We start from the raw sequence: 17,856 nt of genomic DNA on the forward strand, positions 1-17,856 counted from the left end.
GTGCAATACCACTGACTTCAGGGATGTGAGGGGGAATCAAGCCCAGCCTCTTTAAAGCTGTGCCATTTGGCTGCAGACCATGCAGGCAAAGGACCTTTCAGCCTGCAGTCTGTGGAGTGCATATTCCTCCCATGAAGCAAAGGTCCCATCCATACCCCAAACACTGCCTTCTAGAGGCCTCCTTCCTTAATAAAAAACTCACTGTCAGGCCCTCTCTCCAAGGGGCATAGCCTGAACATCCCCTCCAAGGCGGGATAAGTATTTTTCCTGCAGTACCAGGAATTCCCCCGTCCTTCCTTGTTGGGGTGCAGCGGGCACATAGACTCCACCACAGGGTGTCTGTCAAGCAACTTGAGATGCTTAGACCACAGACATGCACAACCCTCCACCCCCAAGGTGAACCTCTAGGTGGTTGAAAAATGACTGAGCAGTTGAATATCATTTTTCCACCATGACTAGAAGTCGCATGAAAGAATGAGACTGTGCAGTTGTGCTTACCCATGACAATATTACCTGCTGATGTACAATTCTGTGTGAATGACAGTGAGAAAGTACAATGGGTCTGCTCAGGACTTCATTATCACTGCTAGTTTCTCTTTCAGGCCCACATGGCTGGATCAAGGCATCTGTATGGAGCCCCAATGACTTCTGCCTGCACAGAACTGCAAGAGCGGGGCCTTAGTGGTCAGAGTAGCCTAAAGGCCAGATTTTCGGGAGAACTCAACTCCTGTTTATGCATATAAATAAGGGCCAGCTTTTCAAAACAGCTCCACACCAAACACGCTGAGCTCCTGTGAAAATCTGGCTACTTATTTTGTTGCCTAACTGGGAGCTGAGCTCTTCTGCAAATCTAGCCCTGACGGTGGAGGCTGAGCACATCTGGCCCCTGAAATGACGAGTTACATTTAGGAAACAATTTTCCAGTTAAAACAAAAGTACCTTTGGAACAAAAATCAAACTTTTTTTAAAAAAAACTTGGAAATCATAATAGCTTTTAAAAATAGCTTGGTTATATCTGAAGCCAGTTTTTCTGGCAGAATTAACCACCCCCCCATCCCAAAAAAAGGCATTACAGAATCTTTATTCTAATTACTTGAGCAGGGCCCCTGAAGTATACACATATAAATGTTACAAGTGCATGTTATTAATGATGGTTCTGATCTTGCTGTAAGCTAAGCGATTGCCTTTTCATTATAGGATTGGGGCCCATATTTCTCATGGGCGGGGTTGCATAGTTGGCTGCATCTTCTATTTCTGAAATGTAAAACTTACAGCACCAAGGTGGGGGAATTACAAAGTGGTCCAGAGTTTTCCTGCCTCAACAAAACATTCCTCTGTGTAGCCTACAGGGAAATCTGTATATTCTGGTGGAGGCAGAGGGGAAGGTTAATGGAGATCACCATCAACATATAACTTAAGGTGACAATAACTGTTAAATGTGAACAAAACACTGTAATTTAAAAAAAGAAAAGGAGTACTTGTGGCACCTTAGAGACTAACAAATTTAGTTGAGCATAAGCTTTCATGAGCTACAGCTCACTTCATCGGATCTGATGAAGTGAGCTGTAGCTCACGAAAGCTTATGCTCAACTAAATTTGTTAGTCTCTAAGGTGCCACAAGTACTCCTTTTCTTTTTGAGAATACAGACTAACGTGGCTGCTACTCTGACACTTGTAATTTAAAAACTAAATTTAGAACATTTTGGACTAGGAAATCCATTATCAGATACACCTTTGGCTATGTAACCATATATTGTACAAGACAGAGTTAGGTTTTTATTTGGTTTTCACTTGTAAAGCTTGCTTAAATTTGTTAGGTGTTAGCTTACATCCCCCCCGGTGCTGTTGGAGGCTCTCACCGCTGTCCATGAGGAGATCCATCCTGCTCACATTGAGGTCAATGGCAAAACTCCTGTTGACCTCAGCAAGAACAGGATTGGGCCCTACTGGGGTAGATTTTCAAGCACTCAGCACATACAGTCAGGGACAGATTTTCCTCAAATAAGGAGCTGGTTTTTCAGCTGAGTTGAGCCCTTTTGAAAACATGGCCTTATGCCTTACAATGGGAGCTGCTGGGCGGTAAGTGTCTTTGAAAACATGCCCCCAGTTGCAGGTGTTGTGCCTCCGAAAATAAGGCCCCACACTTTAAAGGCTAAAACACATTGGTCCTGATTCCCATTGATCTGACCCAGTGTGGCCATCCTTATGTTCTTCTCTGCATGCCCCTAATCCTCTTACTGCCAGAAGCTGGGAGTGGAGGACAGGGGATGGATCACTCGATAATTGCCCTGTTCTGGTCATTCTCTCTGGGGCATCTGGGATTGGCCATTGTCAGAAGACAGGATACTGAGCTAGATGGACCATTGGTCTGACCCAATATGGCCATTCTTATGTTCTCTATAGGAAATAATGAAGAAAAGCTGTTACCCAATAACACCAACCATACTTTGACGGTTAGACAAAACTACCTGGAAAATACTGGAGGCAGATTCTTTTTATGACAGCTCAGATTTGTCTCAGAAGCTGCATATGTTCTGCTCCCTGTTTTCAATTTGACTGTTTCATTAGTGTTTCTGTTTACTTACAAAAATCTGATTATGCTGTTTGGGTCATCCCATGAACATCTGAATTACAAACCTCCACATATACATATGAACACTGCCACAGAACCCCTTTTGGATTACTTCACCTCACACACACCTCTTTCTAAACAAACTAACCAATCAGAAAATGAAACTGAATACTGACGTTCATGTACGCCTGTGACGACATAACCAAGTGCGTAACTATTTGCATCTGAACAATAAGGAATGCCGTGATGGATTTCATTGTTCTTCTGCATGCCAAACATTTTCAACATAGGAACATACCAAAGCATAAAGTTTCTGTGGGCAATTTAAAGTTTCAGGGCCTAATTCACCACTGCTACACTCCAGATTTGCCCCTCCTTGTAGCACTGCTATGCTACCACTTGGACACCTTCCTGCTCTCAGGCAACCCAAGTTATTAGGTATCAACATATTCACTTAATTGTGTGGAATCTGCAGAACAAATATTCTTTTTAACTAAGGAAATCTACAAGGTAAATATTCATGAAGTTTATTGTTTCTTAGATGAAGTGCAACGGTGTTTGAAATCCATCATCACGTCCCTTGAACAGAAGGGAGCTTGACAGGAAAATTATAGGTAATTCATCAAGGTAACATTCTGAGAAGAAAGATACGGGCCCTGTTTAGCTCTCCTTACTAGGCGACATTCCCCTCCTCCCACCCACCCAACGCTGAGGTCAATGGGCATGTTGCTGTGGGAGGGAGTGCTGACTGAGGTCCTATCGGAGGGGGAGAGAGAAATGGCTTCCAAGATTTCTGAGGTAAATCAAGAATGAAAAATAATGGTGTGCTTTTCTTATGTGCCAGACTCTGTAATATGTCTCTGGAAGTCTCTGAAGACCTCAGCCTTGAATGGAGAGGCTGAGAAGGGAGCGTATTGCAAGCATGTAAAGCTCAAAATAGCTCTAAAACCTGTCTGAAAATGTGAAAGGTGTGGACAGACCCCACCCACTGGACCTGATCCTCCAGCCCTGCTGCACGCACTGAAGGATTTCTGTTGTTGTTTGACCTGAATAATGACTGCAGCAAGGATCAACCCTTAGTAATCTACACTTAATTTTAGAAATGCCGTGGCCAGGTCTTGGATCCTGTGATCTACTTGTGGTGAGCTCCTACATGCATGGATCTCACCTCTTCTGTGCAGAAAGGGGGGTTGGGGGTCTCCATGGCACCATCCCTCCTCTCCCCTGTAGGGGGGTCTCCAGGCAGTCCGGTGTCTGTCCATGAGGCGGTGGAGGAACAGGGGAGGATGCACGTCGTCTCCCCACCAGCCCCGTGAAACTTCCCTGGAACCGTTCATAGAGCCCTGACTCATATTCACTGTTCTATGGATGCCTGGCCCCTCCACCCCTTGCCCCGGAAGAAGCCACAGCCAGATATAGCTCTACTGGGGTACACTAGCAAGTACTCTGTAACAGGGCTTCTGTGCACTGGCCTCCTGCAGATGCCTGGAATCCACCTACCTTCTGTGGCTGCACCTCTGTAAGGAAATCATTGTAGCATCTTCCCCAGAAAGAAATGCCCTTTCACTGCAGGAATGGACGAACTGTGCCAGTTATTGTAATCGTCCACTGCAATGAGCAGAGAACGAGCTCTCCACTTTCAGAACTAAATGGAAAATTCATTCCTTGGGTGGATGCCCAGTCTGCATTAGGAAAGGAAAGTCATGCCAGCGTAACAACGTCTTAGATTCCAAAGCCAGAAGGGACCACTGTGATCAACTGCCCCATCTCCTGTATGACACAGGCCATATGTCAGTAAGAGTTACACTGATGCACACCCCTGATGGATGCACACCCACCTTTGGTACATGAGTTGGTTAACCTGCATTGGTATAAGCCTCACTGTGCACCAGGGCGGTATATCTGTTGTAGGTGTTTGGAGCAGTTCAAATTTCCTTAGACAGGGCCTTAGCTTTCCCTCAATTAATTCTTTGCAAATATGTACAGCCAACACAGCCACCTCTAAACAAACCAACCAACCAATCAAGCTATAGCTCCTACAAACTGTTATGGTAAGCGTGATGTAACTGAGAAGAACAGTCTAGTGAGCAGAGCCCTGGGCTAGCCCTCAGGAAACCGTGTTCTAATCCTCCTGGGCAAGTTGCTTCACTTCTGTTTCCTCTTTCACTACTTGTCTATTTAGACTGTAAACTCTTTGGGGCAGGGACTGTCTCCATGTGTATGTACAGCACCTAGCACACCAGGGCCCTGATCATTACTGAGACTTTAAGCGCTAGCAAAATATAAATAATCATTTCTATTTTTAAACACTTATCACATAGATACCATGGTGTCAGGGGTCATAGAATTACCTAGGTAGAGAAATGGCCAGAGCTATATTATTGCATATTTTGTTGCTCTTATATCTAAACGGAATGCATGTATACAGATGATTTGAAACAAGTAATTTGTCTTTTACTGTCCATCATCTCTAACGGCTTGATCCTGATAAGATGCTTCCACAGCTCAAAGAGACCTTATGGGCTTGGTGCATTAATTACTTGGATAGGGTTCGTGGGCCTGAGTGGTGCAGGTCAGACTAGATGATCACAGTGGTCCCTTCTGAACATCTAGGAATCCTGTACTCACTGAAGTCAATGGTAAAGAACCATTGATTTCCATGGGCAGGATCAGGCACTAAAAGTTGATTCAGAGTCACACCTTCAGGTTTACATCAGCTGAGAATCTGACCCTACCTCTAGTCTTCCTTCCCTCCGCCCGAGATGCATGCTAACAGCAGTGGTTTAAGACCTGACGCTAACAAGTCCCTAAATTTGCCACTTTATTATTTTTTTTAAGTAGATAACTGAGACATCCTAATATTTTGAAGGACAACTTCCTTGTTTTTTCCAGTTAATAATGTTTGTGTTACCCACTTTCATGTGATCTTATTCTCACCGGTGCTCCTTTTTTGTTTTTGTTTTGTTTTAGAAAGATCGGGGGAGGAAGGAGAAGGAGGACCAAATGTTTGTTTGAGAAACAGAATGCATTTGAGACAGATGCTGAAGTGACAAGCCAGACATTCTCAAAGTACATGTGGGAGAAAGCATCTTTAAACTAAAGAGAGAGAGAGAGGCAGAAAGCTCTTGTTCATTCCACCAGGCAAAAAAAAAAAAAAAAAGGTCTGGCAAGGAACAATCTGAGAAAATGTCTAAAGAATTGGAAAAAGGTTCTACATTGGTTCTAGGAGCCAAAAATGTGTTTGGCCACAAACAGCGTGTGATGCATTGCAAAATGTTTCGCTAGGAGATACTGAGAGGGTGGAATGGCTGGCATGAAGAGTAAAAAAGGGGAGGTTTGTTACAGGAGGAATATCTTCAGTCTTCAAACAACAGCTACTAAAATACCTTGAACGCTGTACCTCCCCAGAGGTTCTGAGCTTTAAAATCCTTGCATGGAAAAACTTTTTGGGGAACATAACCTAATTTTAAATTCTTGTGGAGTTAGGCTACTGCACTATTGTTGGTAGTAATTTGTTTTTAAAAGCAAAGATAAGGCCTGATTCAAAGCTCATTGAAGTCAGTGGACTTTGGATCAGGTCTACGCTGCATAAAAAAGCATTTAAACCTAACCATCAATAAAGTCTCTTCCATTGAAGTATATATTTGTTTTAATTGGGAAAGTCAATTGAAACCCATAATTCTCTGTAATAAGAATGTGCCAGCCAAGACAGCAGCAGATAAAGCCTGGAGTAACATAAATCATAGCTCCCATAAGTTATTTTCAAGAAATCATTGGCCAATAAGCCAATCAAATTTGACCATCATTTCTTTATTTTATCATTTGCTGCATTCAATTTCTGCCAGAGCCACAGTAATTTCAGCTCTGTATTATTTAAGTGATCCTAGAGGGGGCAGATGAACCCAATTTGGTCACCTAGAGCAGACCCTAGGTTTGGTATCTGAGGGTTGGGAACAGGTCCCTTTCTTTATGGCTTGGTGGGAGCCCTGAACCTTTTTTCTCTTGTAACATTGGATCACGGTATGGAAAAGTTGATAACCACTGACCTAGGCCATCTCCCTTGGGGTCAGCACAGAACTATTCTCTACAATATACAAGGTGTCATTTTATACAGTATAACTTGAATTGATCAATGTATACCTGGTGTCACTTTGTATTTGTCCTATGCATTTATTTTCCTTTTCTCGGGGCTGTAAAAAGGCTTTATCCAGACACTGACCTTAAATCCTGTTCCTATGCAGAGATGGGATTTGGTAGTGGGTTGAAGGGGATACAAATTTTTAAACAAAATTTGTTTTGGCAGACAGCCTTTTCCTCCTCCAACAGAGGCCCCAACCTGTACTGATATTTGGTGGTGCAGACCACGGCAGCAGTCTTTTTTCTTTTATAATACCCCGCAGGATAATGCCAGTTTATAAGTATATTACAATGGTGTGGTTCCTGCTACTACGATTAAGGGTCTGTCATAATTTCCATTATAAACCCCTGTTTTTCTGGGGTCTATAATTCAGCCATAAAAACTCACTCTGGGCTGAAATTCAGCTGCAAGGTCTTGGATGAAAACCAAATTTGATTTAACCCTCAGAATACCAAGCAGCTCTCAGGAGGATGATTTCTAGGAACGAAATGCTTTAAGTGCTGGGAAGCCAGACTGCTGCATGCACTAGTGAGGGAGATCAGGCAGGGTTTATGGGCATTCTAGTTCCTTTGTCTAGAGGGCACGGTCCTGCTCAGTAATGCTGCCCCCCGGCTGCCAGAAACCTTTCTGGATCCCCCACAGTACGACACCCAGACGACCTGCCTTGTCACTAACCGGAAATATTCCCCATCCTCCCAGATGAATGATCCTCTGAGCCGTCAGTTCCTGAGTTCTTTGTTACTGAATTCTTTTACCTAGCTATGAAGCTGCTGATGTTAAAAAAAAAAAATCTACAACTGGTTCACTCCACAGCTGTTAGTTCAGCAATATAGGCCACCCAAGAACACACTGCCCCATGCTCCACTTTATCCTGGCCTCCCTGTTGAATACCAAACCAGATTCAAGTCCTCATTTACAAATCTCTCCATAGGATCAGTCCAACTTACATGAAGGGACGGGTTCACCTTGCAGGACTCTGACCTCCCCTGGCAGCTACATCCCACTGAAACAATAGAACTGTCAACTTAGAAGGGTGAAACGCATATATTCAATCTTTGGGGCTTTATTATCATGTCAGACAGCTGCTCTATGAAAGCAGCATCACTCAGTTACTAGTGTTTAATACTTACATTACAGTAGTATCCAGAGGCCAGGGATCCCTGTTCTAAGCACTGCACGAACATGTAAAACGAGACAGCACCACCTGCAGCAATTCAGTTTTCCTTGTAGGCTTCCAATCCAAGTACTGACCTGGCCTTGCTTTGACTGCAGCCAGCCTACATTGGGAAGGTCTTGCTGGTATAGCTATACCAGTGCTATACCAACAAAGCAGGCACAGTGCACATGTATATCAGCAAACCGCACTTTTGCGGGGATAGTTCATTCCAGCCCGCACTACCCACACAAATAAATAAGCTATACTGGCAAAGCAAAGTTTTGCCAGTATAACTGTGTCTACACTAAGGATTTTGCCAGCCCAGCTTGGTCAGTCAGGCATCCCACCGTGTCACAGCTCTGCCAGCAAAAGTTCATAGTGCAGAGCTTCCTTTGAGCTCCAACGAGAATACAAGATGGCCCAGTGGTTAGGGTACTAGGTAAGGACACCTGTGTTTAATTCTTGGCGGTGACTTTAGGCAAGTCACTTAGCCTCTCTGGGCCTCAATTACCCATCTGTACAATGGGGGTAATAGCACCGCCTTGCCTCACAGGAGGCTTGTGAGGATAAATACATTCAAGATCGTGAGGTGCTGATATTATTGGAAGTGTGAGCCACTTAAGTACCTAACATAGATAGTACAAGGTGGCATGCATGAATACATTTACAATCCATCAAATCAATACTCTGCAGAATAAAGCTGCCTAACAATGCACTCACCCAACAGATGGTAACTGAGTTAGGATATATTCTGTAAACAGTTCTTAAGAAAGGGGTATTAAATGAATTTACTGACAAAGCAGATTCACAGCTCAGGACAGTGACCCTGAAGAGGTTAGGAATGGCATATTCTTCTGTTGGGGCCTTTAGTAATAAAACTAAAACTGTTAAAAAATTAAGTAGAAGCTACACTAAAGCTCATGTGAAAGTAATATTTAAGTGGGATTTTACTCAGAAAAGTGACTATAAAAATGGCATTGTGGGATTCTGTGTTTATGATGTCTCAATGACATCATAGCAACTTTGCTCAGTTTACAAGGAAAAAGCTGCTTTTTCTAACTGCCCACACTATAAGTTCAATCTGGGATCTGTGATATCCAGATGTGTTCTTTCTGGCTCATGTATCATCTCCAGTAACATGGAAGGACTGATCCTCCGCACCACACAAGCTTGCTGTGATTTTGGCTGAAAAAATCCAGACAGGTTTCTATGAAGTGAAACACAACCCATATAATGACAGGTTTCAGAGTAGCAGCCGTGTTAGTCTGTATTCACAAAAAGAAAAGGAGTACTTGTGGCACCTTAGAGACTAACAAATTTATTTGAGAATAAGCTTTCATGAGCTACAGCTCACTTCATCGGATGCATTCGGTGGAAAATACACCTTTTCTTGTAACAAGAATACTCCTTTTCTTGTAACAAGAGAGTGATCACTTAAGGTGAGCTATTACCAGCAGGAGAGCAGGGGGCGGGGGGGTGGGGAGGTGGGCAGGGGAAACCTTTTGTAGTGATAGTCAAGGTGGGCCATTTCCAGCAGTTGACAAGAATGTCTGAGGAACAGTGGAGGGTGGGGGGGGGGGAATAAACATGGGGAAATAGTTTTACTTTGTGTAATGACCCATCCACTCCCAGTCTCTATTCAAGCCTAAATTAATGAAGTGAGCTGTAGCTCACGAAAGCTTGTGCTCAAATAAATTTGTTAGTCTCTAAGGTACCAAAGTACTCCTTTTCTTTTTGCGAATACAGACTAACACGGCTGCTACTCTGAAACCTGTCATTTTGCTAGGATAGCTTATTTCATTTGGGGAATGAGTATAAGGTATATGCCACAAATGCACTCCTTTGCTGGTATAAATTACACCTATGCTCCTTTGCTGGTATAAATTATACCTACACCTCGTATAGCTATACAGGCAAACCTTTTCCAGTGTAGACTTGGCTTCAATACGTGTATGTACAGTGCCTAGCTCTGAGGAGCCCAGATCTCAGTTGAGATCTTTTGGGGCCGTTATAATATAAACAATAATATGTATTGTCTTCCTCGGCCATAAAATGGCAGAAGTGTTGTCAGAAAAGCGTGGAAGTATATAGGCAAAACACAATAATCAAGGACCCAACCTACTAGCTAACTAGGTACCCCACTCCTTTGTTTCCATCCTTAGATATTGATATACTTTTACCAACTTACTTGCATTTTCAGCATCTAGCCTGTTACAAATTTCTGACTGAATCAGTAAGAATGTGCTAAAAAGCCAGTTGACTCATGCTGAGCTGACTGGAGGATAATAATGCAAGCCTACTAAAAAGTGTCCAAATTCAGATTTCAAATAACCTGTCTTCCATGATTTTACTTCCATAATCATGCTCCATCTTGATGCAGTAACACAACTTCCTTTGCAACAAGACATACTGTTTCATAGGCACTGACTTTCTAATCTCCTGGGGGATGCTCTCCCCAGCTCTGCCCCTTCCCCCAAGGCCCCATCCCCACCCCACCTCTTCCTGCCCCATCCCCCGAGTGTGCCCCGCCCTTGCTTCTCCCCCTTCCCCCTTAGCGCCTCCTGCATCCTGCAGAACAGCTGATCTGTGGTGGGTGGGAGGTGCTGGGAGGGAGGGGAGATGCTGATCAGTGCGGCCACCAGTGGGTGCTCAGCACCCACCATTTTTTTACATGGGTGCTCCAATCAGCACCTTTGTACCGTTTTAAAGGCCAGATAGGAAGGAATTAACTAAGGATTACAGTCCATCAACAATGTTTATATTCTTCCTCCTGGTCTGGGCTCAACCACCGACCTCTGTATTTGCAATGGGTCATGTTGATTTAAGCCTGGTCAACACACAGATTTTGTATAATTATGTTGATTAGAGGTGTGATATTTTACCATGACAGTTATACCAGTACAACAACTAGTGTGGACACAGCTATACCCCTATAAAGATGCTTTATACCAGAATAGCTTATTCCCCTTTCCATATAGCAATAGCTATACCAGTATAAGTCCTTTTATATCCACATACCCGTGTCCACCCTTAGGCCACGTCTACACTACCCACCAGATCGGCGGGTAGTGATCGATCCCCGAGCGCTCTGCTGTCGACTCCGGAACTCCACCAGGGCAAGAGGTGGAAGCAGAGTCAACGGGGGAGCGGCGGCTGTTGATCTCGCGCCGCGAGGATGCGAAGTAAGTGATTCTAAGTCGATCTAAGATACGTCGACTTCAGCTACGCTATTCTCGTAGCTGAAGTTGTGTATCTTAGATCGATTCCTCCCCCGCCCCCAGTGTAAACCAGGTCTTAGGGGGAATTGTACTGCTTTAACAATACCAGCATAATTAAAGTAGGGCAACTTGAGTGTGTGGATGAGGCCTAAATTACAGAGATTCTATAGCTCCAATTTTGGCCATGTGTGATTCCAAGCCTGATTTCCACTGAGCCTGCAATAGTAGTGATACCAGCCTGCAATCCATTGAGTCGCTCAAAAAAAATATAAAATCTACTAGTGAGCTACACAGTGATGCACAAGGACTCAGCTCGTGCAACTTGTCACTCAGGGGTGTTTTTTCCACACCCTTGAGCAACATAAGTTTTGCTGACATAAGTGGTAGTGCAGACAAGCTCCAAGTGAGGTTACAATATGCTCCTATCCTCCGTCTCAACATATTTACTCTGGTGTTGGAACCATATCTTCAGCTGGTGTAAATCAGCATAATGCCACTGCTGATTTACACCAACTAATGATCAGGCTCCTAATTCTTAAGTTATATAGAAAGCTGTGTGCGCCATCATTTTTAACCACAATTCTTTTGGAACCTAAAAAATGCCTAGGGAGTTCTACTTAAAAACCAATGGTACAATATGGCCCTCTGTTTTTAGCCTTTCAGTACACAGTGGAAGAAGCATTTCTGAAATGCCTCCAGCATTTAGAACAGTGACTGGAATGTTTACAACATTGAAACTAAATGGACACACGTGTATATATTTGGCCTTGAGATCTGGTATTAACGGACTTTATATTTGTGCATGATAGGAAGAGCCGAATAACCTGTGATATATTTTGTCTCTTGGGAACAAAATCACTCAAAAATTATCTGAGACCTAATTCAATAACATTTTGTTCTGTTATTTTGCCAAGCTCCCTAGAAATATTTACAACGGCAGCTAACCTTGTAACTATCACCACAGATGTTGTTCATTTAGCCCCTGTGCCATCTCAGGCCCCTGGTCTTCCAGGAACAAACTGCCAAAAGAAATGTTTTTAGAAAAACACATGTGGTCTTTTCAAAGAAGTCTTCAAGGTATCTGGAATATAAATTTGTTGTAGTGTGTGTTGTTGTTTATTTATTTTCACATTTTTTCGTGTGGCTTGTTTAACTAACAGCTGGAGAGGCAGAATGCATGATTATTATTTTATTAGCGAGCACATTCATTTTACACTAGTGTAACTCCATTGACTTGAGTAGGTAACTCAGGCCCATGGTCTTTGCCCTGAGGAGCTGACAATCGAAACTTAAGGCAGGAAAAATAATGCGGAAATGTTAGTTGTAATAGCAAAGGAGCAATGACAATACTGTAGTCACAACTGAAAATGTGCAAAATGATCTTAAAGCCCAATCAAGGCAAAACTCACCTGAGTTTGGAGGGGAGATGTGTATAAAGTTGAAACTCTGACTCACTGAAACATTTGCTAAAGTTCACCAGTTCTGACCAAGTTTCAAGTTGGCCTGGGTCCCATTTACAGCTGCAGGTGGAAACCATGCTAAACTCATGGTTTTGACTGACAATCAAGCAAAATTGGGAAGTTTTGGTTGAGTTTCTCTTTGAGTTTTTGTTTTCTGTTGAACCCAAAATTCAGAATGAAACATGGAGGGTATGAACTGAAATTGGGGGAGGGAAACAGGTTTTCATAGACCCATGGCTCCCAAACCATCAAGCTTTGCACAGTCCCAAATTTAACTAAACAAAACTCTTTCCCCAAACCCATCTCTTTTACCAGCTGTAAAAGTTACTGTCAGTGACGGTGTAAACGGACTGTCTGTTTTTCCCCAGCCACACAGTACTGCCAATTCAGTTTGCTTACCAAAGGGAAAAAAGTGATTAGAGCAGGGGACTAGGCATCAGGACTCCTGGGTTCTATCCCTGGCTGTGCCACTGACTTGCTATGAGATTTGCTGAAAGTCACTCACTTAACCTCTTGTTCCTCGTTTTCCCCTTTTCTGTAAAAAGGGGACAATAATGCAGTTGTGAGAATTAATGCTTCCGGAGTGCTTGAGGATCTTGGGAGGAGAGGTGCCACAGAAAGGCTGCTCATTACCATGCACCGCAGTCTTGAAATAGAAGTTGAAAGGAGCCTTTTAAGCATTTTCAATTTGATCTATCCATATCCACCCAAAAAATTTATTAAAGCTAATGTTAAAAAAATTATGTAATACATAGGTTGAGAAAAGAGTGTCTGTACATCTGGATATAGTGCTTAGATTAAATACCCAAATACTACAACTAAAACTAACCCAATTCATCTGCAGATAAGGCTTTACAACACTTTAAAAGAAGAATAAAGATTACTTGTTACCTGAGACCAAGAAGCTGGGTTTGCAGGAGTTGTGTATAGACTCCACAGTCTAACATCACCTGCAGTGCTTGACTTTCCAAACAACAAAAGAGACACAATAGTGATATAAATAAGCAAATTTGAATAGGCAGCTGTATATGAATGGGAACTTACTGAACTTAACTGCAAAAGCTTTCTAACCTTAAAGAACAGCAAACAACCATTGAGAAGAAAAGAGGTGTCAATGACACTATTTAATTAACTAATATAGCTTTCTCCTGTTGGCAAGTCTGCTTTGCTACTTCCTGTACGCAAAGCCATACACTTTTTTTCTGGTGTGTGTGCATGTGTTAAACGCAGGCCCATTGACACATTGAGTTTGGCACTGTGTGGGTGGGTGGGATTATTTCCCAGCCTTCTCAAGAAGTCATTTCCACAAACAATTTTGTCTTTTAAAAACACTTTTATTGAGATATTTTCTTAAAGCAAATGCTCCAAGCTAAATATCTAACTATAGCTTTGAGGTCTGGAGCCTCAACTAGGGTGGGATTTGGGGAAGTGCCCAGCACTGACCTAACGCTAGTCCAATATTATGAACTTTTGGAAACCCTATCCCTAGTTAATACTCGGAAGTATTTAAATTAGGCCTTTCATTTTTCCAATGTCATCCATGTAATTCTTGTTGCCAGTCAAAGGCCTACTACAAACAATTACCAATGGACACATGGCCTGATACTTCTCCAAATGACATTGACAGTGCACGATTAAGCCTACAGAGCCAGATTTGTACAGGTGTTTAGATCCCTAAAGACACAGCTAGGCACCTACTGGGGTTTTCAAAAGCACCTAGGGACCCTCTTGCATCTTTTAGGGCTTGAAGAAAAGGAGTACTTGTGGTACCTTAGAGACTAACAAATTTATTAGAGCATAAGCTTTTGTGAGCTACAGCTCACTTCATCGGATGCATCCGATGAAGTGAGCTGTAGCTCACGAAAGCTTATGCTCTAATAAATTTGTCAGTCTCTAAGGTGCCACAAGTACTCCTTTTCTTTTTGCGAATACAGACTAACACAGCTGCTACTCTGAAACCTGTCATTATTTTAGGGCTTGGTTACACTTGTGAGTTAGAGCACATTAAGGCAGCCCTGGGCACCCTAGCTCACTACCCGTCCACATGGCAAGGCACGTAGAGCGCTCTGAGTCCACAGCTACAGCGCTCCTGATACTCCACCTTGGCAAGAAGATTAACGCTTGCTGCGTCTTGGCTGAAATGCCTGGGCATCAGGGTGAACGAGGTGTTGCATTACTGCACTCTGATCAGCCTCCGGAAACATCCCATAATCTCCTGAAGTCAAGTGGCCACTCTTGTCATTGTTTTTGAATCGCTGCAGGAATGTGGTTATGCCCTTTGAAAACTCCATTTCTGACAGCCGGCTGCTTATCTGCTCTGAGTCAATGCAACCGTTACTGTGGAATGCTGTGTGTGTGAGAGAGGCAGGGGAGGAGGAGGCAGGGTCTGCTGCTGTCTGAACTTACAAGACAGCATGCTGACATGCTCTCAGCCCCACCAAAACCCACTCTCTCTCTTCCCAAATACACACAACACACTCCCTGTCACACTCCACCCTACCCCACCCCCATTTGAAAAGCACATTGCAGTTACTTGCATGCTGGGATAGCTGCCCATAATGCACTGCTCCCAATGCCGCTGCAAGTGCCACAAATGTGGCCACGCCATTGCACTTGAAGCTGTCAGTGTGAACACACTGCAAGCCCCAGAGTAGAAGCACAAAGAAAAACGCAGATAATTAAGTTCAGTTGTATCTGTCAAGACTTCATGGATACAAGCACCGAAAAGAGGAGTTTGTTATTTGTTTCCAGGAGCATAACAATCTTCTCATTGTAAGAGGAACTCTTGCTCTCTGTGCGTCTTGTTTTCCTTTTGCATCCATTCACGCATTATTTAACTTTTGACTTGGACGCAGCAGGTAAAAGCATTTTACAGCCCAGAGAAACTTGGCTGCTTGTTCAAACGGCGCTGAGAAGAAAGGGGGTGTAACAAACTGCAGCTCGTCTACAATTTTTGTTTTAAATTTTCATGTTTTCAGCACTGCATTCTTCTAACATGAGAGGGGTAAAGAGGAAAGAAAAGAAATTATATTCCACAGAGACAGCATAACATTTTCCAGTGTTATAGCATGTTCTCTATTGTCCTCATTTTTCGCTTTTAAGAAACATACTGATTCTTCTAAAGAGGAAAGTTCAGCAATAAATACTTAGCAAGGAGTAGCTCACTATGCTTATGGGACAAAGCATATCAGGAAGAGCAATTTGGTTGTCTTACCCTGTGGACACAACACATCACAAAAGCCATTAACAGTTAGCAAACCTGGGTACCCTTGTTGGTAGTCTCTCCAGAGCCAATAACAATTGGAGGAGTCAGAGAAGAGCTACAAAAATGATTCAAAGACTGGAAAATCTGCCTTACAGTGACAGACTTAAAGGAGCTCAATCTATTTAGCTTATTTTAGAGAAGGTTATGGGATGACTTGATCACAGTCTGTGGGTCTCTAGGTGGGGAGAAGAATTCTGATAGCAGGACACTGTTTACACTAGCAGAGAAAGGCATGACGAGCCAATGGCTGGAAGTTACAGCTAGATAAAATTCATACTGGAAATAAGGCGAAATTTTTTAATAGTGCGAATAAATGACCACCGGAATAATTTATTGATCGTCATCGATATTCTCCATCACTTGGAATCTTTCAATTGAGACTGGATGTCTTACTAAGAGACATGCGCTATTTCAACCACAAGCTGTTGGGACTGATGCAGGAATCACTGGGTGAAATTACCTGGCCGGTATGATGCAACAGGTCTGATTCAATCAGGGGTCTCAAATTCAATTTACCTTAGGGCCAGTGCCAGTCCTCAAATCCTCCCAGTGGGCCAATAATGTCGCTCATGCCGCCCAGAATCCGCCCCCCCCACCTGCCTAAGGCTCTGGGAGGGAGTTTGAGTAGGGGAGGAGGTCTGGGGTAGGGGATTGGGGTGCAGGCTCTGGGAGGGAGTTTGGGTGCAGAAGAGGTGAGAGGTTGGGAGTTTGGATGGGGGAGGGGGTCTGGGGTGCAGACTCTGGGAGGGAGTTTGAGTGCTGGGTGCAGGCTCTGGGCTGGGGTAGGGGGTGGGGGTGGAGGAGGGGGTGGGATTTCAGGCTCTGGGAGGGAGGAGGGGGAAGGGTGCAGGCTCTGGGAGGGAGTTTGGAGGTGGGAGGGGGTGTGTGGGAAGGGGGAAGGCTCTGGGAGGGAGTTTGGAGGCTGGAGTGTGTGGGGAGGGGTGAACGCTCTGGGAGGGAGTTTGGGGGCGGGAAGGGGGTGGGGTGCATGCTCGGGGAGGGGGTCGGGGGGTGTGGCGCTTACCTGGGGCTCCAAGGCGGGGCCGACCAGGGGGCCTCCGCACGCTGCTGCCCCCCAGGCACCACCCCCACAGCTTCCCATCGGCCGCAGGGGTGCTTGGGGCGGGGTAGCACGTGGAGGGGCTGGCAGACACGTGGCGCGAGCAGGCGAACGCCGCTCAGCTCCACTTTGCTGCCGGGGCCCCGGGCCATTTTAAATCACCTGGGGTGCGCCTGGAGGCAGCAGCTGGGGCCAAGGGAGAGACCCGGCTCCAAAACTGCTGGAGCCTGGCAGGCCACATTGGGGAGGTTCGTGGGCTGCAGATGGCCCGCGGGCTGCGAGTTTGAGACCCCTGGACTAGGTGATCATGATGGACTCTCCTGGACTTAAAATCCAGGAATCTAAGGACCAAGGGTAAAATTCACCCCTATGCAGAATGCCAGTGTAAGTCCTGCATAGGATGGAATTTCAAGTCTATAGCATGAACTCCTTTCCCACCTACACAGGTTGTCCTTCCAGCTCAGGAAGCTGGTCAGCGCGGTGGAAGCTTGCATTGCCACTGCCTGCCTTGCTGTACCTGTCCTATATGGCTACAAAACAGAGAACTTCATTTTCCAGGGCTGCCAGTCCAGCACCTTTCAATAGTACTCAATTTATTTTTGAAAAATATTAAAGTGTTTCTCACAACTTCTCAAAATTGTGCATGTGTACACACACACACACACACAAATTAGTTAAATCTGAAAGCAGTGGAGAAGACAATTTACCAAATCTCTCAGCAAAGAATCTATTTTGTAACGATTTGCAAAAATACAAAATAAAGGATTGACTGTGTGTTAAAAAGTTGAATCACTGGCAGCTCAACTGGGATCCCTCACCCAGTGACTTTTTTATTTATTTAAACAGAAAAATACTGTTTTTGATCTAAAGTTTTTCAGAGCTTCCTCCCCACTCTCTTTCAGATAGGTCTATTTTGGCTCACTTTCATGTGTCTGGACTCTTCTCATGCTTTCCTCTTGCACAAATGGTGTCAGGCTGCTGGGATAA

The sequence above is a fragment of the Dermochelys coriacea genome, chromosome 1 (genome assembly GCF_009764565.3).
Source record: "Dermochelys coriacea isolate rDerCor1 chromosome 1, rDerCor1.pri.v4, whole genome shotgun sequence".
NCBI lineage: Eukaryota > Metazoa > Chordata > Testudines > Dermochelyidae > Dermochelys > Dermochelys coriacea.